We start from the raw sequence: 20,000 nt of genomic DNA on the forward strand, positions 1-20,000 counted from the left end.
ACATCAGCAAATGTTGTGAGCCTTTTCATTTTTGCCCACCTCCTTATATGCCTAGGGTTGTATTACAAGGTTTGGCTTTTTGTTTTCCATCCTATTGATGAAATTGAGTGCAGGTGCAGAGAGAACGCAGAGGATTGAAATGTTCAGGGAAAGGGTCTCACGCAGGAGCTCTAGACCAAAGGCACATTACTATGATTTATTAAAGTGCTTCATGCATGCAAAAGGAAACGTCCCTGGGTGGGCTTGAACCACCAACCTTTCGGTTAACAGCCGAACGCGCTAACCGATTGCGCCAAAGAGACTAGAGACAAAAGCACATCTCCTGAGACTCAACATATATCTTTATGTGTGCGCGCCTGCCTTGAGCTTGTGTTATATAAGGCGTCTTTATCCTACGTAGCATTTGCCATTTGCTTAGTGTCTTGTCACTGTTGGGTGTTATGATGCGCAGACTACTGTCTAATGGTGTTAGGGCCAGTATTACAACCAGTCCCAGTGTATTAGATACATGTATGACTTTTCTGTGGCCTTCTTAGCGTAGCTATCTGCTCCTCTGGTGGTGTTCTACCAGCCTGTCAGGCGTGTGTCTTGCCCATCCAATCTTCACTGTGGCATGTTAGACTTGTCTTCTCTGTGAGCAGAGTCTCCTTCCCAGAGCAGGTGCTTTCTCTGAACTCTTGCTTTGTAAGACTGCTGGGCAAGGCCCTCCCTAGCCCCTCACTCAGATAGATATATTTGCCTGCAGAGCTCAGCTTTGGAGAAAGAGAGGGGGCAGAGAGCGCAAAGGGGAAGGCCCAAGGTGCACACCTTATTTTACATAAAAGCTCGGGCTCTTGGGAGGACAGGGACATGAGGGTTCTCAGGGAAAGCCATCACATTAGTATTGATGGCTGGGCCTTGAAACACAACAATCCCGGAATGGCCAGGCACAAAATGCCTGTGCAATAGGCCTGACCATAGGCTTCTGGAGGTCTTGCTCTCCAGAGGCCCCAGTGGTCTAAGCCCGACCAGGGCTGTGCCCGACCAGGGCTGTAGGCCGCGTTGGGAGCGCGTTAGGGACGCATAAAGGGACGCAGGGCGCAGAACTCTGCCCGTTTCACCCCAGCATTTCGGGGAGGACAGGGAATTTGGCAAAGACAGTGGGAAGGATTTTTAAGGAGGAGAGTTCAGTGACATGATCTGAAACACAATAGTGCTGGTGATCTGGAGGCTGCCTTCTATGAGCCCCTTCTGTCGGGAGCAGCCTGCCATCATGCCCTGATAACCACAACACTAGTCCCAAGCCAGTGACCTCAGCAAATGCAAAAACATTCATACTTATAGTCTCCTGCATCTGATTCTTGCCATCATGTGAAACGTTGGCATTCCAATGTCTGTTGCACACACTTTGTTCATAGGTGTGCAATTTGAGTGCGTGCGCCTCATCACTGTCTTGGACAGAGCTCTGTCTCTAAGCTACACATGTGAAGCATTGGTGGTTCAGTGGTAGAATTCTCGCCTGCCACGCGGGATGCCCGGGTTCGATTCCCGGCCAATGCAAGGCTGTGTTCTTTTGACTTTGCTTTCTAAATCAAATATGGGAACTCAGTGGGGCATAAAATGGGAAACAGTGACCCCGATGTGATTTGAACACGCAACCTTCTGATCTGGAGTCAGACGCGCTACCGTTGCGCCACGAGGTCCTTGCATTTGGAGTCACATCAGCAAATGTTGTGAGCCTTTTCAGTTTTGCCCACCTCCTTATATGCCTAGGGTTGTATTACAAGGTTTGGCTTTTTGTTTTCCATCCTATTGATGAAATTGAGTGCAGGTGCAGAGAGAACGCAGAGGATTGAAATGTTCAGGGAAAGGGTCTCGCAGGAGCTCTAGACCAAAGGCACATTACTATGATTTATTAAAGTGCTTCATGCATGCAAAAGGAACCGTCCCTGGGTGGGCTTGAACCACCAACCTTTCGGTTAACAGCCGAACGCGCTAACCGATTGCGCCACAGAGACTAGTGACAAAAGCACATCTCCTGAGACTCAACATATATCTTTATGTGTGCGCGCCTGCCCTGAGCTTGTGTTATATAAGGCGTCTTTATCCTACGCAGCATTTGCCATTTGCTTAGTGTCTTGTCACTGTTGGGTGTTATGATGCGCAGACTACTATCTAATGGTGTTAGGGCCAGTATTACAACCAGTCCCAGTGTATGAGATACATGTATGACTTTTCTGTGGCCTTCTTAGCGTAGCTATCTGCTCCTCTGGTGGTGTTCTACCAGCCTGTCAGGCGTGTGTCTTGCCCATCCAATCTTCACTGTGGCATGTTAGACTTGTCTTCTCTGTGAGCGGAGTCTCCTTCCCAGAGCAGGTGCTTTCTCTGAACTCTTGCTTTGTAAGACTGCTGGGCAAGGCCCTCCCTAGCCCCTCACTCAGATAGATACATTTACCTGCAGAGCTCAGCTTTGGAGAAAGAGAGGGGGCAGAGAGCGCAAAGGGGAAGGCCCAAGGTGCACACCTTATTTTACATAAAAGCTCGGGCTCTTGGGAGGACAGGGACATGAGGGTTCTCAGGGAAAGCCATCACATTAGTATTGATGGCTGGGCCTTGAAACACAACAATCCCGGAATGGCCAGGCACAAAATGCCTGTGCAATAGGCCTGACCATAGGCTTCTGGAGGTCTTGCTCTCCAGAGGCCCCAGTGGTCTAAGCCCGACCAGGGCTGTGCCCGACCAGGGCTGTAGGCCGCGTTGGGAGCGCGTTAGGGACGCAGGGCGCAGAACTCTGCCCGTTTCACCCCAGCATTTCGGGGAGGACAGGGAATTTGGCAAAGACAGTGGGAAGGATTTTTAAGGAGGAGAGTTCAGTGACATGATCTGAAACACAATAGTGCTGGTGATCTGGAGGCTGCCTTCTATGAGCCCCTTCTGTCGGGAGCAGCCTGCCATCATGCCCTTATAACCACAACACTAGTCCCAAGCCAGTGACCTCAGCAAATGCAAAAACATTCATACTTATAGTCTCCTGCATCTGATTCTTGCCATCATGTGAAACGTTGGCATTCCAATGTCTGTTGCACACACTTTGTTCATAGGTGTGCAATTTGAGTGCGTGCGCCTCATCACTGTCTTGGATAGAGCTCTGTCTCTAAGCTACAAATGTGAAGCATTGGTTGTTCAGTGGTAGAATTCTCGCCTGCCACGCGGGAGGCCCGGGTTCGATTCCCGGCCAATGCAAGGCTGTGTTCTTTTGACTTTGCTTTCTAAATCAAATATGGGAACTCAGTGGGGCATAAAATGGGAAACAGTGACCCCGACGTGATTTAAACACGCAACCTTCTGATCTGGAGTCAGACGCGCTACCGTTGCGCCACGAGGTCCTTACATTTGGAGTCACATCAGCAAATGTTGTGAGCCTTTTCATTTTTGCCCACCTCCTTATATGCCTAGGGTTGTATTACAAGGTTTGGCTTTTTGTTTTCCATCCTATTGATGAAATTGAGTGCAGGTGCAGAGAGAACGCAGAGGATTGAAATGTTCAGGGAAAGGGTCTCACGCAGGAGCTTTAGACCAAAGGCACATTACTATGATTTATTAAAGTGCTTCATGCATGCAAAAGGAAACGTCCCTGGGTGGGCTTGAACCACCAACCTTTCGGTTAACAGCCGAACGCGCTAACCGATTGCGCCACAGAGACTAATGACAAAAGCACATCTCCTGAGACCCAACATATATCTTTATGTGTGCGCGCCTGCCTTGAGCTTGTGTTATATAAGGCGTCTTTATCCTACGCAGCATTTGCCATTTGCTTAGTGTCTTGTCACTGTTGGTTGTTATGATGCGCAGACTACTATCTAATGGTGTTAGGGCCAGTATTACAACCAGTCCCAGTGTATGAGATACATGTATGACTTTTCTGTGGCCTTCTTAGCGTAGCTATCTGCTCCTCTGGTGGTGTTCTACCAGCCTGTCAGGCGTGTGTCTTGCCCATCCAATCTTCACTGTGGCATGTTAGACTTGTCTTCTCTGTGAGCGGAGTCTCCTTCCCAGAGCAGGTGCTTTCTCTGAACTCTTGCTTTGTAAGACTGCTGGGCAAGGCCCTCCCTAGCCCCTCACTCAGATAGATACATTTACCTGCAGAGCTCAGCTTTGGAGAAAGAGAGGGGGCAGAGAGCGCAAAGGGGAAGGCCCAAGGTGCACACCTTATTTTACATAAAAGCTCGGGCTCTTGGGAGGACAGGGACATGAGGGTTCTCAGGGAAAGCCATCACATTAGTATTGATGGCTGGGCCTTGAAACACAACAATCCCGGAATGGCCAGGCACAAAATGCCTGTGCAATAGGCCTGACCATAGGCTTCTGGAGGTCTTGCTCTCCAGAGGCCCCAGTGGTCTAAGCCCGACCAGGGCTGTGCCCGACCAGGGCTGTAGGCCGCGTTGGGAGCGCGTTAGGGGCGCATAAAGGGACGCAGGGCGCAGAACTCTGCCCGTTTCACCCCAGCATTTCGGGGAGGACAGGGAATTTGGCAAAGACAGTGGGAAGGATTTTTAAGGAGGAGAGTTCAGTGACATGATCTGAAACACAATAGTGCTGGTGATCTGGAGGCTGCCTTCTATGAGCCACTTCTGTCGGGAGCAGCCTGCCATCATGCCCTGATAACCACAACACTAGTCCCAAGCCAGTGACCTCAGCAAATGCAAAAACATTCATACTTATAGTCTCCTGCATCTGATTCTTGCCATCATGTGAAACGTTGGCATTCCAATGTCTGTTGCACACACTTTGTTCATAGGTGTGCAATTTGAGTGCGTGCGCCTCATCACTGTCTTGGACAGAGCTCTGTCTCTAAGCTACACATGTGAAGCATTGGTGGTTCAGTGGTAGAATTCTTGCCTGCCACGCGGGAGGCCTGGGTTCGATTCCCGGGCAATGCAAGGCTGTGTTCTTTTGACTTTGCTTTCTAAATCAAATATGGGAACTCAGTGGGGCATAAAATGGGAAACAGTGACCCCGACATGATTTGAACACGCAACCTTCTGATCTGGAGTCAGACGCGCTACCGTTGCGCCACGAGGTCCTTGCTTTTGGAGTCACATCAGCAAATGTTGTGAGCCTTTTCATTTTTGCCCACCTCCTTATATGCCTAGGGTTGTATTACAAGGTTTGGCTTTTTGTTTTCCATCCTATTGATGAAATTGAGTGCAGGTGCAGAGAGAACGCAGAGGATTGAAATGTTCAGGGAAAGGGTCTCACGCAGGAGCTTTAGACCAAAGGCACATTACTATGATTTATTAAAGTGCTTCATGCATGCAAAAGGAAACGTCCCTGGGTGGGCTTGAACCACCAACCTTTCGGTTAACAGCCGAACGCGGTAACCGATTGCACCACAGAGACTAATGACAAAAGCACATCTCCTGAGACCCAACATATATCTTTATGTGTGCGCGCCTGCCTTGAGCTTGTGTTATATAAGGCGTCTTTATCCTACGCAGCATTTGCCATTTGCTTAGTGTCTTGTCACTGTTGGTTGTTATGATGCGCAGACTACTATCTAATGGTGTTAGGGCCAGTATTACAACCAGTCCCAGTGTATGAGATACATGTATGACTTTTCTGTGGCCTTCTTAGCGTAGCTATCTGCTCCTCTGGTGGTGTTCTACCAGCCTGTCAGGCGTGTGTCTTGCCCATCCAATCTTCACTGTGGCATGTTAGACTTGTCTTCTCTGTGAGCGGAGTCTCCTTCCCAGAGAAGGTGCTTTCTCTGAACTCTTGCTTTGTAAGACTGCTGGGCAAGGCCCTCCCTAGCCCCTCACTCAGATAGATACATTTACCTGCAGAGCTCAGCTTTGGAGAAAGAGAGGGGGCAGAGAGCGCAAAGGGGAAGGCCCAAGGTGCACACCTTATTTTACATAAAAGCTCGGGCTCTTGGGAGGACAGGGACATGAGGGTTCTCAGGGAAAGCCATCACATTAGTATTGATGGCTGGGCCTTGAAACACAACAATCCCGGAATGGCCAGGCACAAAATGCCTGTGCAATAGGCCTGACCATAGGCTTCTGGAGGTCTTGCTCTCCAGAGGCCCCAGTGGTCTAAGCCCGACCAGGGCTGTGCCCGACCAGGGCTGTAGGCCGCGTTGGGAGCGCGTTAGGGGCGCATAAAGGTGTGGTAAATAATTTTCCTTTACCGGGACTGAATTTGATACAGAAACATAATAAAATAGCTCAATAAAATGAGAGGCAGAATCCGTGGTATTAGAGGTTCGGAATGGGCTTTATTCCAATAATCGATTATAATCGGATGCTTCAAGTTCCATCACCCCGGAGGTTCAGGAAGTGAAGTACATACATTATTGATATGAAATGACTTTTATAATACATACATTACAATGAAGCGAATGCAATAGGCGTAATAATTGATAAGGAAAATGACGAGTTGTCTGCGTAACAAAAAATGGGTGGAACAAGGAGTAAAAAGAAACATAATTGGTTGTGATGTCACCTATAGGTGGATCTATAAGATAATACTTGGCATAGAGGCGCGCGCAGCAGTATGACGTGTAATTGACGTGTAACTAGGGGGTGAAGGGGACTTGACATTTAGCTCTACATGTGGAGACAAGAAGTCTGGGGGGTCAAGTCAACCTAGTCCCAAATCATATCTAACATCCTATGTTTAAAGAACTATGTTATCCATAAAAGAAGGACTTTCGGACAGAATCTGTTCTATACTGACTGTGCGTGCGTGTACAAGCGTCTAGGTGTCTACACTAAATGCGAGGGCAGGAATCTTCCATAGTAACAGGACTATGAATTACTTGCATGAGGGCAGAGAAGCCGGGCCCTTTGCTTGGTAACTGGAAGTATGTTTACTTAAACTACTAGGCAGGAATGCATCGGCTGAGGGGGAAGCAGATAACTCGAAGGTGAAATACAGTTCTTGGCAGAGAATAGGCTGATGTCAGACTTCGTGAGCCGCGCAGAGAATGGGACAAAGTTCATGGTCACAGATGCAGGCTCAGACTGGAGCTTTCAGAGGCAGAAGGCAAGAAGAGTTTGATGACAGAATCAGGGCCTACTTGCCTGGACTGTAAAATGGCATAAGTGAACCATATAAAGCCGGTAGCCTTTCATACTTAGGAATGGAATATCCGGCCTATTCATGGCGGATCTGACAGAGGACATGTTGACGGTGGACGCACATGTGTTTGCGTCTTTATAACTGGAGCTGGAGGGAACATACATGTACTTGTGACATGCACATAGAACCGTTGGGGTCCAAGATAGGGGACATAACTGACCAGAAAAATCCATATTTCCACATTCCCTCCTTGTCCCCTACTTGCCCGTTAAGAGATATCAATCTTCATTAATCCATTGATCTGTTCATATAGCATCATTTGTTCTTCTTTCTTCTTCCGGGATCTTGAATGAAATCTTGGTGGTGGAATACACGATGTGGCACACAGACCACAAATCGCTGGTCCACATTGTAGACATATACAGCAACTGAATAGTATGAGAAGGCCAATACCTAGGAAGGATAGAACTCTCCATCCCCAGGCTGATATCACACTCCAAAACCAACTGGACCAAGTCCAAGTGCCTGGGTTCTGGTGTATCTGGCTTACAATCTTGTGAAGGCGAGTTATAGCTTTATATACAGATGGCGAATTCTCTGGTATGAATACGCAGCAGCTGGATCCGATGACCCTACAAGCTCCGCCTCTATCAGCCAAGATGACGTCAAGGACAAGACGATTTTGAAGCACAACAATCCGCATAGCAGACTGCTCTTCTGTTAAATTGCCTAAGGCGGAAATAGTTTCATTCACTACTGCTTCAAGGGTTCTAGTTAATCTACGTATCAGCTTACTATTGGTAACTGTACCTATATAGGGAAAGATGCCTTTATTGAAATCTACATACTTGTCCCATGCCGTCTCAGTATAATCGACAATTGGGAGATCTCTCCGCTCTCTATTGTGTACTAAATGAATATTTCTATAATAATCAGGAGGAGCTAGGAAAACAGGTGGCAAAAGGAATGCAATGTAGCAGGTACCATCCCAATCTAGAGGTAGACGCATATATGCAGTCTGACCACATATAAAGTAGGAGTGGCGATAAGCTCTGAATGAAGATTTGCCTTGATCACTGAATTCTACTGTAGTAGTACACTTACTATGGCCCATATGTATGGAACCAACCTTTCTTACACACAATTCACCCTTCGCTGGGAATACTGACATGGTGGGTAAGACTAGTTCAACTTCGGATACGACATTTAGAATCATGAGATTAGGTGTAAAATTACCTAATCCATATACTTCATTTTCTAGATCAGTTCCTGTTCTTTTGGGGCGACCCTCCTTGTCAGGATAGCAGACCTTGAGTAAAACTAGGTTCAGGTTTCCCCATACCCACTGATCTTGGTAAACTGCTGTGTCTGAGTTTATGGAATTTATTAAACTAAACCATGCTCCACAGGAGCCGTTATGTGTAAATGGATGTGGAAAGAATGGCAGGACTCCTTCATAATTCTGATAGGGAGGGAGCCGGCCACACACCCAACAATTAGTGGCATTACTAGTCTGATGGGAATGATGTAACATACTAATGAAAGTATTATTGCGCAGCGCAAGTCTATAAGACAATTCATGCGGAGGTAAGTCACTAAAAGAATGTTCTGAAATAACATTGTGAACATTTCTGGCAATAGGGTAATATATGTGCAACAACATACTTGTAATAATTATTAAAAGACTTAAGGAAAACAAAATTAATAATGTCACTATACAATGGCTACGCAGTGATTTACAATACGCCTGTCGTTTCGTCATTTTTCGCGACTGTCCATGATTCAGGTCTAGAGGATACATGTCAGGGACAGATTCAACCGCTTCACCTAGGAGAGGACTTAAACAATCAAACCGTCTGACGTTCTAGGCCTCAACTTAACTTTGTAAAGTTCTGTTTCAGTCTTTTCAACCAAAGGAAGTTTTGAATCAGTCTGTGAGGGAGTGCAGGGCACAATGTCTATATCCGAGTATTGTCCATGAAATTTCTTGATATGACTTGAATGAATCCAGCCCTTGCGGCCCTCGATCTTCACGGCTGTCCTTGTGGTTAGCAGAACCAACTTGGGTGTCTTCCACCTGGGCTCCAGCTGAGTCTTTCGGTCGAAATTTCTCACAAATACAATATCACCCGGAACTACGTCATGGGGTTTCACCTCAGTGTTGTCGGGAAAGGCTGCAGCTACCTGTGAACGACAAGATTGTAGTGCAGACATCAAGGAAGCCAAATAATCTGTCAGCATATTACAGTCAACATCAGTTATTTTGCGTGGTATGGGCGTCCCCCACATATTTGGTGGTCTGCCGAAGATCACCTCATACGGGGATAGCCCTGTTCGAGAGTGTGCTACCATTCTCATGTAAAAGAGTGCAACTGGTAATGCTACTACCCAGTCGACACCTTTCTCTCTGCATATTTTGGACAATCTGATTTTCAGTATCTGGTTATGTCTTTCTACGAGACCTGCTGCCTCGGGGTGTCGGACACAGTGGAATTTCCACTGATATCCTAACAGAAGTGAGACATGTTTCATTAATTCGGATGAGAACGGCTGGCCGTTATCTGAGTAGACAACACGTGGTAAACCGTATCGTGGGAAGAATTCTCGAACTAACTGTTTGGCAGTGGTCGGGGCAGTGTAATCTGAAACCGGGTATGCCTCCGTCCAACGGGAAAGAGCACAAACAACTACGAGAACGTATTTGAATCCTCGACATCGTTCCATCTGGATATAATCCATCTGGAGCACTTCAAAAGGGTGATCAGGAGGATGAAATCCACCCTGTTCTACGGGAACGCTTTTTCCTGGGTTAAACTGACAACAGATCATACAGGTACGGACTTTTTGCTTTGCTGCTGCTCGTAAATGTTTATTGAACCAAATGTGTTGAATGCTGTCTAGCATAGCTTTTTCTCCGAGATGTGCTGGACTATGTGTAGTGTTAATTATAACTTGGACCATTGAATCAGGAAGGAACCACACAGACTTTTCCTTCATCATCCATCCCTGGTCCGTTTGGATCCCTCCTAATTCAGTCCATTTCTTTATTTCGTCTTGTGTAGCATGTGTCTGTATGTCAATTACGTCAAGAGTAGGATCTTTAACTGTCATACAATGTGTCGGTATCGGGACTATTGTCTTTGTCATGTCGGGAGTCTGAGTTTGAGCAGTCTGTTTAGCTGTTCTGTCGGCTAGATCATTGCCTTGAGAAATGATATCAGTAACCTTCGTATGAGCCTTACATTTCATAATTGATATTGTAGTAGGTAGATGTATTGCATCTAATAAGGCATGAATGAGAGGTCCGTGCTGAATGTGGGCACCGTGGGAAGTTAAATAACCTCTCTCTCGCCACAGCACGCCGAAGTCATGTACAACTCCGAATGCATAACGTGAATCAGTGTATATGTTGACTTTTTTACTTGTGGCTTGAATACAGGCTTGTGTCAGAGCGATGAGCTCTGCGGCTTGAGCTGACAAAGTATTAATACGATTAGTTTCAATGACTTCTGTATCTGTTGTGACTGCATAAGCAGCCACTAACTCTCCTGTATTTGTTCTCATACATGAACCATCTACATACAACGTCAGGTCTGGATCTGACAATGGGACATCTGTCAAGTCTTGTCTGGGTTTTGTCGTTATAGTAATAACTTCAATACAGTCATGAGCTAGTGGGTCTGTTCCGGTTACTGGCAAAAGTGTGGCAGGATTCAATGTGTTACAGCGTCTGATTTCTATATGTGGCTGAAACAATGTAAGTTCATACCCTGTAAGTCGTGCTATAGTCAAGTGTTGTGTTTGCGTTCTATTCACAAGGACTTCTACTGTGTGTGGTACTTGAACTGTCAATGGATGTCCTAACACTATGGCATCGCTTTGTCTAATTGCTAAAGCTGTCGCTGCTACTGATTTTAGGCATGCAGGCAAAGCCTGAGCTACGGGATCTAATGTACTAGAAAAATAAGCACATGGTTTGTGTGCTCCTGCTTGTTCCTGTGTGAGTACTGACAAAGCAGTACCTTCGCGTTCTGTAACAAAGAGTGTAAACTGTTTTCTGTAACATGGCGTTGCTAAAACAGGTGCTTGACATAAAGCTTTCTTTAGGCTTTCAAAAGCTTGTGTATGTTCCTGAGTCCAAGGGAGAACAGTCGACGTGGCTGCCTCCTGGGTTGTCAACTGGATGAGTGGTTTTGCTAGAAATGCATATTGCGGGATCCACGGTCTACAGTATGAAGTGAGGCCTATGAAAGCCCGCACCTCCTTTTGTGTCTTGGGTATTGGCACGTTAGCTATTAACTGAATGCGGTCTGGTGTAAGCTGCCTTCCCTCCTTGGACAGCGAGTGTCCAAGATAAACAACTCGCTGGACACAGAATTGCAGCTTAGAAGGGGACACCTTGTGTCCCTTTTCGGCTAGAAATTTTAAAACCGTCAGTGACGCTTTTTCACATTCTGGTTCGCTTCTTGCGGTGATCAGCAAATCATCGACGTATTGGAGCAGAGCAGTGTTAACTGGCATGTGGATACTATCTAGTTCTCGTTTCAGTGCTTGGCTATAGATGCTGGGGCTTTCTGTAAATCCTTGAGGTGCGCGTGAGAATTTAAAGCTACGTCCATTTAAACTAAATCCGAATAAATATTGGCTTTCCGGATCTATTGGGACGCTGAAAAAGGCATTCTTGAGATCGATTACAGTAAAGAATGTCGCTTCGGAATCAATAGCTGTCAGTAATGACGAGATATCTGGGACCACAGGGAATTGTGGCACAATGCATTTGTTTACCTCGCGCAGATCAATAACCAATCGATAGACTGGCGGGGCCTTAGGATCTGTTCGTTTAAGAATCGGAATTATCGGCGAATTACATACATTGGAGTCCGTTTCCACGACTACTCCTTGGGCAATGAGCTCGTCAATGATTTGTAGTAAAGCCACTACAGCATCTGGTGGTAACTTGTATTGTCGCATTCGTGGTAGCACCACTCCTGCCTTTAATGTGACTTGATATGGTGTAATATTCATGCGTCCAACATCAGTAGGGCCTTGTGCCCATAGATGTGTAGGTAAAGTCTGTAGTCGGGGATCCATGTCTCTAGACACATAGTGACCTTTAAAATCACGTAAAAACAACCTTACTCCTTCCGGAGAACAACATATTATGGCTCCTAGAGCTTTCAACGTTTTTATTCCTAGCAAGTTTTCTGGACATGATTTAGTAAGCAATAAATCTGTAGTTCGGGTCAGAGGTCCTATCGTAAGTGGCAGAGGTTGTGACACTTCATTAACAATAGGTTTTCCTGAAAAACCAAGGGAAATATTCTGTGAGCCTGAGAGGGGTGCCCCTGGAACTTCACTACGTTTTATGGTCGTTCGACTTGCCCCTGTATCGAGTAGAAATTTTCTATCTTGGCCTAATAATTCACTATGTACATAAGGTCCTTCTTGGTCTACTGGGATTTCAATAAGGGGTAAGTCAACTTCCCTCTCTAGGCTAGTTCATGCGTAACGCTGATACTCAGGATATTCATACTGTGCGGTCTGATACATTTGTCGTGTTGTTGTCTGTGTGGCAGCAACAGGCAACGGTGGTGCAGCTGGCACAAACTGTATTGGCTGTTGTGCGGCTGGCATGGCCTGGGCATGCTGCGGAGCTCCTTGTTCATTCTGCTCTTGTCTAAATGGCCGTGATCTTTCTTGTGTTTTACCTATGCTGATATTATGTTTCAAAACTGGACAATCGTGTACGTAATGACCTGGCTTTTTACAATAATTGCATGTCCCTTTTACAGGTCCTGCTGAATCGGAATGTGTCATACCCTTTTTATGTCCTTCAGCTGGAACTGTCTGGGAAACTAGCATTTTCATTTTCGTGTCTTTCATGCGTCTGTGTTCATGTTCTTGTTCCTCTCTTATTCTATTGTGATGGTACTGTAACATTTGTAACATTTGTGATGGAGTGTTACCTTGCCAGGTACTCTCGAATTTTAATACTCTATTCTTTACTGGTGGCAGGGCATTTTCTACTAATTTTGTTACAAACAGATGTGGGTATGATTCGCTACTTGCTTTTATGCCACTATTTATACCAAAACATTTTTCAAATCGGGCATAGTAATCACTAGTGTCTTCATCTTGCTTCTGTTTACAGGCTGAAATTGTACCCCAATCTTCCTTTTTCGTAGTTAATAAACGTGGCAGTACCTGTACTAATAAACCTGGCAGTGCTTTAGTTTTATCCCCAAGTCCTGCTCCTGCAGTTCGGGCCTTTTCTTCTGCTTCTAACACTGACCATTCTATCTTTTGGTCTCCTACCTCCCACTCTTTTTCCTTGAGTTTCTCATAAATACCAGCAGGCATTAATACCTTTAATATTGTCATAATGTCGGGATAGGTATACTCTCCCATGAGTAACATGTCTTTAATTTCTCGGTGAAAACCCGCTGGATCTTTGTCATGACTGGGTACCACTTTTTTCATTTGTAACAATTCTATTTTTGATATGGGCGTATATACAAATACGCGCTTAAACTCGTTGTCCTCGCCTTTTATTGGGTGTACTTCTCGTAAGGGATTCTGTCTATCCATGTGATACGTAGTTCTTTTCTTGACGGGCAATGAGACACGGTCTGAACATACAAAAAGAATATACTGCTTTCTTGATTCTAGAATTTCTTTAATTAATTTAGTACCTGAACCTCTCCATTTATTCATAAGTAATTCAGTCAGTATGTCAGGTAAGGGACCAGGGTCCGAATGCTGACTCCGATATAGTATAATGAGTTGTTGAATCATATAAATCCCAGCTAACCTCTGTTCATCTGGGGTAAGATTCAAAAATGTGCGTACTACTGTATCATCACTATATTTTCCGGGACTATCCACCCAATGGACAGCTGCCCTGGCTAAATCTTGTTCATCCATAGAATCGAGAAAATGATAACCCCTTCGTTCTTGGAGTAGTTTGTCGGCGGTTTGGAACGAGTGCTCGTTAGACCTTATATTAATTATAGGTATTTGGAAATTCCTGTTATTATCTGGACATATCGGACGTATCGAGTCAGTAAGACATCTATTACTATTACAAGATCTTCCTCTACCTACATAGGCTATGGTGTCCGACTGTCCTGTGGGCAGTCCTGACCCTTCTTCCTCGCTTTGTTCGAACTCGTCTACCTCTAATCTCTCTTCGTGTAGGCGTTCTATTTCTTTACGGATCTTTCGGCACATGGCTATTATACAATTTTGTTTATCATGTCTCCCTTCTGATATATTCTGGCTCCATCTTGTAAGAATTTTCATTGCTTCCGGGTCTACCCCCGGTCGGTCTTGATTTCTGATCACACAGTTTATGAGGAAACGTAACAGTTCCCCCTGTATCTCTACTTTCTGGTATTCCATAGCTCTGTTAATACATTCTGGATCTCGCCCTGTTTGGACAAAATGATATATTTTATCTAGATGCTCAGTCATTCCTGGTAACTTTCCTAAATACACTGCGGCTCGTCTGATACGCAATGATGCCAGGGTCATTTCATCCTCTTTACCGGGCACAGGGTCATATCTACAATCTATAAGAAGTTCCTTCAGCGTACGGGCACTTATGAGTTTCGGTGTACGTGGATGTGCTGACTCTTGAAAAGTAAGTTTATTTATTCTGGGTGGCGTAGAAAAAATGTTGCTAGCACCTCCCGTGGCCCCATCTGGGGTGTCGGGCGTGAAAGGATTCGTCGAACGTGACACAGCAACTACGGGTGTGGACATAGCTATAGAAGTAGCTGTAGGAGCGGATGCAGAAACAGATGTGCTTGCCGGAACTTGTGACTCGATTTGCTGCTGTAGGGATACGGGCACTGGATCTTGGCGTTGAACCTCCCTGGTATGCGGTCTATGTGGGGCGGAATTAGCATATTCGGGAGCTGCGTCATCTAAATATGAGGAAAGAAAAACATCTTCTGCGGTTCTAGGATGCCCCTTAGGATGTACCTTTATTGGGAACAATGGGGGTGGCAAGTCTTTCGGTATTTCTGGAGTAGCCTTAGGTAATCCTTCGGCCAGAAGGGGATACATACCATTCATAAGGGCATTTCTTTGTCTGTCTACTTGTTCTGATTTCACTCGGCTACCTTCCTCAATTATTAGATTCTCTCGAACTTTATTTGAACTTTCTTTATTCTTTTCTTCCTGTCTACGTGCTTTTTCTGTGCGTCTATGAGATTCTTTACGCCATAACTCAACGGCGTCTTTCTGTGACTGTCTGACCTTCCTTTTCCATAACTCTTCCTCAACTTTCATGATGCACTCTGCATCCCAGGTTCCCGCTGTGGGCCACCTCTGACTTTCTGGTAATCCCTTGGTGTAGTCTACCCATAAATCAAGAAATAATATAGCGTCTAAGCCATGTTTGTGATACATAAAGTGCCCTGGAGTGTCCCTAGGAGGAATAGGAACGGCTTCTTCGAGAACCCCTTTTCTAGTAGTGATCTGTCTTAATTTCGAGAAGAGCGGCATATTGAGAACTGAACTTATACTTGATTTTGACCAACTGACCTGATACTTGAATTTGAACAGACTTAATACAATAAACACGATAATGAACAATCATTCATACCACAATATACAGGACGTTTTTAAACACATTAAACATTTAACATTAAACCTTTAACTGAAACAACAATGATGATCGTCTGCATAACTAATCACCAAGCTTAATTCTTGACAATAACTAGATACTTCGGAATACTTGATATACTGCTAAACAGTACAGATACACTGCTAAAACAGTGCAGACCGGATTTGTGTACCCAAACCCGTCTTGACCGGCACAACCTATGTGCACGTCAGAAATGCCTCCCCAGCAATGGTACTCACCGGGTAGCTTCGGAAACGGAAGGCCTCAGTAACTTGAACTTGAACCGGACTGGACTCGACTCGACTCGTCGGACACTGGGCTTGACTTCGGACTGGTGGGTCTCTGTGTACCTCGGATCTTGCTCTCTCAGCTAGGCTCTGGTCGGGATACTTCGCACTTCTCACCGCCTCGTCTGGGTGTTGATCGCAGTCTCAGTCGCCCCCGCTTGACCGGAGGGAGATACAGGAAATCCTGCTGGTACGCGTTATTGTCCGTCCAGCTGTGGCAGGAGACCGGGCCTGCAACTCACCGCCGGCGCGTGAGATGAGAAAGTGTCCCTGTTCGGGCGCCATTCATGTGGTAAATAATTTTCCTTTACCGGGACTGAATTTGATACAGAAACATAATAAAATAGCTCAATAAAATGAGAGGCAGAATCCGTGGTATTAGAGGTTCGGAATGGGCTTTATTCCAATAATCGATTATAATCGGATGCTTCAAGTTCCATCACCCCGGAGGTTCAGGAAGTGAAGTACATACATTATTGATATGAAATGACTTTTATAATACATACATTACAATGAAGCGAATGCAATAGGCGTAATAATTGATAAGGAAAATGACGAGTTGTCTGCGTAACAAAAAATGGGTGGAACAAGGAGTAAAAAGAAACATAATTGGTTGTGATGTCACCTATAGGTGGATCTATAAGATAATACTTGGCATAGAGGCGCGCGCAGCAGTATGACGTGTAATTGACGTGTAACTAGGGGGTGAAGGGGACTTGACATTTAGCTCTACATGTGGAGACAAGAAGTCTGGGGGGTCAAGTCAACCTAGTCCCAAATCATATCTAACATCCTATGTTTAAAGAACTATGTTATCCATAAAAGAAGGACTTTCGGACAGAATCTGTTCTATACTGACTGTGCGTGCGTGTACAAGCGTCTAGGTGTCTACACTAAATGCGAGGGCAGGAATCTTCCATAGTAACAGGACTATGAATTACTTGCATGAGGGCAGAGAAGCCGGGCCCTTTGCTTGGTAACTGGAAGTATGTTTACTTAAACTACTAGGCAGGAATGCATCGGCTGAGGGGGAAGCAGATAACTCGAAGGTGAAATACAGTTCTTGGCAGAGAATAGGCTGATGTCAGACTTCGTGAGCCGCGCAGAGAATGGGACAAAGTTCATGGTCACAGATGCAGGCTCAGACTGGAGCTTTCAGAGGCAGAAGGCAAGAAGAGTTTGATGACAGAATCAGGGCCTACTTGCCTGGACTGTAAAATGGCATAAGTGAACCATATAAAGCCGGTAGCCTTTCATACTTAGGAATGGAATATCCGGCCTATTCATGGCGGATCTGACAGAGGACATGTTGACGGTGGATGCACATGTGTTTGCGTCTTTATAACTGGAGCTGGAGGGAACATACATGTACTTGTGACATGCACATAGAACCGTTGGGGTCCAAGATAGGGGACATAACTGACCAGAAAAATCCATATTTCCACAAAGGGACGCAGGGCGCAGAACTCTGCCCGTTTCACCCCAGCATTTCGGGGAGGACAGGGAATTTGGCAAAGACAGTGGGAAGGATTTTTAAGGAGGAGAGTTCAGTGACATGATCTGAAACACAATAGTGCTGGTGATCTGGAGGCTGCCTTCTATGAGCCACTTCTGTCGGGAGCAGCCTGCCATCATGCCCTGATAACCACAACACTAGTCCCAAGCCAGTGACCTCAGCAAATGCAAAAACATTCATACTTATAGTCTCCTGCATCTGATTCTTGCCATCATGTGAAACGTTGGCATTCCAATGTCTGTTGCACACACTTTGTTCATAGGTGTGCAATTTGAGTGCGTGCGCCTCATCACTGTCTTGGACAGAGCTCTGTCTCTAAGCTACACATGTGAAGCATTGGTGGTTCAGTGGTAGAATTCTCGCCTGCCACGCGGGAGGCCCGGGTTCGATTCCCGGCCAATGCAAGGCTGTGTTCTTTTGACTTTGCTTTCTAAATCAAATATGGGAACTCAGTGGGGCATAAAATGGGAAACAGTGACCCCGACATGATTTGAACACGCAACCTTCTGATCTGGAGTCAGACGCGCTACCGTTGCGCCACGAGGTCCTTGCTTTTGGAGTCACATCAGCAAATGTTGTGAGCCTTTTCATTTTTGCCCACCTCCTTATATGCCTAGGGTTGTATTACAAGGTTTGGCTTTTTGTTTTCCATCCTATTGATGAAATTGAGTGCAGGTGCAGAGAGAACGCAGAGGATTGAAATGTTCAGGGAAAGGGTCTCACGCAGGAGCTCTAGACCAAAGGCACATTACTATGATTAATTAAAGTGCTTCATGCATGCAAAAGGAAACGTCCCTGGGTGGGCTTGAACCACCAACCTTTCGGTTAACAGCCGAACGCGCTAACCGATTGCGCCACAGAGACTAGTGACAAAAGCACATCTCCTGAGACTCAACATATATCTTTATGTGTGCGCGCCTGCCTTGAGCTTGTGTTATATAAGGCGTCTTTATCCTACGCAGCATTTGCCATTTGCTTAGTGTCTTGTCACTGTTGGGTGTTATGATGCGCAGACTACTATCTAATGGTGTTAGGGCCAGTATTACAACCAGTCCCAGTGTATGAGATACATGTATGACTTTTCTGTGGCCTTCTTAGCGTAGCTATCTGCTCCTCTGGTGGTGTTCTACCAGCCTGTCAGGCGTGTGTCTTGCCCATCCAATCTTCACTGTGGCATGTTAGACTTGTCTTCTCTGTGAGCGGAGTCTCCTTCCCAGAGCAGGTGCTTTCTCTGAACTCTTGCTTTGTAAGACTGCTGGGCAAGGCCCTCCCTAGCCCCTCACTCAGATAGATACATTTACCTGCAGAGCTCAGCTTTGGAGAAAGAGAGGGGGCAGAGAGCGCAAAGGGGAAGGCCCAAGGTGCACACCTTATTTTACATAAAAGCTCGGGCTCTTGGGAGGACAGGGACATGAGGGTTCTCAGGGAAAGCCATCACATTAGTATTGATGGCTGGGCCTTGAAACACAACAATCCCGGAATGGCCAGGCACAAAATGCCTGTGCAATAGGCCTGACCATAGGCTTCTGGAGGTCTTGCTCTCCAGAGGCCCCAGTGGTCTAAGCCCGACCAGGGCTGTGCCCGACCAGGGCTGTAGGCCGCATTGGGAGCGCGTTAGGGACGCAGGGCGCAGAACTCTGCCCGTTTCACCCCAGCATTTCGGGGAGGACAGGGAATTTGGCAAAGACAGTGGGAAGGATTTTTAAGGAGGAGAGTTCAGTGACATGATCTGAAACACAATAGTGCTGGTGATCTGGAGGCTGCCTTCTATGAGCCCCTTCTGTCGGGAGCAGCCTGCCATCATGCCCTGATAACCACAACACTAGTCCCAAGCCAGTGACCTCAGCAAATGCAAAAACATTCATACTTATAGTCTCCTGCATCTGATTCTTGCCATCATGTGAAACGTTGGCATTCCAATGTCTGTTGCACACACTTTGTTCATAGGTGTGCAATTTGAGTGCGTGCGCCTCATCACTGTCTTGGACAGAGCTCTGTCTCTAAGCTACACATGTGAAGCATTGGTGGTTCAGTGGTAGAATTCTCGCCTGCCGCGCGGGGGGTTCGATTCCCGGCCAATGCAAGGCTGTGTTCTTTTGACTTTGCTTTCTAAATCAAATATGGGAACTCAGTGGGGCATAAAATGGGAATCAGTGACCCCGATGTGATTTGAACACGCAACCTTCTGATCTGGAGTCAGACGCGCTACCGTTGCGCCACGAGGTCCTTGCATTTGGAGTCACATCAGCAAATGTTGTGAGCCTTTTCATTTTTGCCCACCTCCTTATATGCCTAGGGTTGTATTACAAGGTTTGGCTTTTTGTTTTCCATCCTATTGATGAAATTGAGTGCAGGTGCAGAGAGAACGCAGAGGATTGAAATGTTCAGGGAAAGGGTCTCACGCAGGAGCTCTAGACCAAAGGCACATTACTATGATTTATTAAAGTGCTTCATGCATGCAAAAGGAAACGTCCCTGGGTGGGCTTGAACCACCAACCTTTCG

The 20,000-nt window shown here is 46.0% G+C and overlaps 15 non-coding genes across 15 annotated transcripts in view; 4 read left to right on the forward strand and 11 right to left on the reverse strand.

The window, feature by feature from the left end:
* Positions 1–228: 228 nt before the first annotated feature.
* On the reverse strand, positions 229–302 carry TRNAN-GUU (transfer RNA asparagine (anticodon GUU)). Its single transcript has one exon. It is a non-coding gene; the product is annotated as a tRNA-Asn (tRNA).
* A 1,166-nt stretch (positions 303–1,468) lies between these two features.
* On the forward strand, positions 1,469–1,539 carry TRNAG-GCC (transfer RNA glycine (anticodon GCC)). Its single transcript has one exon. It is a non-coding gene; the product is annotated as a tRNA-Gly (tRNA).
* Positions 1,540–1,610: 71 nt separating this feature from the next.
* TRNAW-CCA (transfer RNA tryptophan (anticodon CCA)) lies at positions 1,611–1,682 on the reverse strand. Its single transcript has one exon. It is a non-coding gene; the product is annotated as a tRNA-Trp (tRNA).
* A 241-nt stretch (positions 1,683–1,923) lies between these two features.
* Positions 1,924–1,997, reverse strand: TRNAN-GUU (transfer RNA asparagine (anticodon GUU)). The gene has a single exon. It is a non-coding gene; the product is annotated as a tRNA-Asn (tRNA).
* Positions 1,998–3,151: 1,154 nt separating this feature from the next.
* Positions 3,152–3,222, forward strand: TRNAG-GCC (transfer RNA glycine (anticodon GCC)). The gene has a single exon. It is a non-coding gene; the product is annotated as a tRNA-Gly (tRNA).
* Positions 3,223–3,293: 71 nt separating this feature from the next.
* Positions 3,294–3,365, reverse strand: TRNAW-CCA (transfer RNA tryptophan (anticodon CCA)). The gene has a single exon. It is a non-coding gene; the product is annotated as a tRNA-Trp (tRNA).
* A 243-nt stretch (positions 3,366–3,608) lies between these two features.
* On the reverse strand, positions 3,609–3,682 carry TRNAN-GUU (transfer RNA asparagine (anticodon GUU)). Its single transcript has one exon. It is a non-coding gene; the product is annotated as a tRNA-Asn (tRNA).
* A 1,166-nt stretch (positions 3,683–4,848) lies between these two features.
* Positions 4,849–4,919, forward strand: TRNAG-GCC (transfer RNA glycine (anticodon GCC)). Its single transcript has one exon. It is a non-coding gene; the product is annotated as a tRNA-Gly (tRNA).
* A 71-nt stretch (positions 4,920–4,990) lies between these two features.
* TRNAW-CCA (transfer RNA tryptophan (anticodon CCA)) lies at positions 4,991–5,062 on the reverse strand. Its single transcript has one exon. It is a non-coding gene; the product is annotated as a tRNA-Trp (tRNA).
* Positions 5,063–5,305: 243 nt separating this feature from the next.
* TRNAN-GUU (transfer RNA asparagine (anticodon GUU)) lies at positions 5,306–5,379 on the reverse strand. The gene has a single exon. It is a non-coding gene; the product is annotated as a tRNA-Asn (tRNA).
* Positions 5,380–17,830: 12,451 nt separating this feature from the next.
* Positions 17,831–17,901, forward strand: TRNAG-GCC (transfer RNA glycine (anticodon GCC)). Its single transcript has one exon. It is a non-coding gene; the product is annotated as a tRNA-Gly (tRNA).
* A 71-nt stretch (positions 17,902–17,972) lies between these two features.
* Positions 17,973–18,044, reverse strand: TRNAW-CCA (transfer RNA tryptophan (anticodon CCA)). Its single transcript has one exon. It is a non-coding gene; the product is annotated as a tRNA-Trp (tRNA).
* Positions 18,045–18,287: 243 nt separating this feature from the next.
* TRNAN-GUU (transfer RNA asparagine (anticodon GUU)) lies at positions 18,288–18,361 on the reverse strand. Its single transcript has one exon. It is a non-coding gene; the product is annotated as a tRNA-Asn (tRNA).
* A 1,290-nt stretch (positions 18,362–19,651) lies between these two features.
* Positions 19,652–19,723, reverse strand: TRNAW-CCA (transfer RNA tryptophan (anticodon CCA)). The gene has a single exon. It is a non-coding gene; the product is annotated as a tRNA-Trp (tRNA).
* A 243-nt stretch (positions 19,724–19,966) lies between these two features.
* The window catches only part of TRNAN-GUU (transfer RNA asparagine (anticodon GUU)), a 74-nt gene continuing 40 nt past the window's right edge, over positions 19,967–20,000 (reverse strand). The window contains exon 1 of the tRNA in view: positions 19,967–20,000. This exon is cut by the window's right edge and continues 40 nt beyond it. This is a non-coding gene — a tRNA (tRNA-Asn).

The sequence above is a fragment of the Triturus cristatus genome, chromosome 4_2 (genome assembly GCF_964204655.1).
Source record: "Triturus cristatus chromosome 4_2, aTriCri1.1, whole genome shotgun sequence".
Taxonomy (NCBI): Eukaryota; Metazoa; Chordata; class Amphibia; order Caudata; family Salamandridae; genus Triturus; species Triturus cristatus.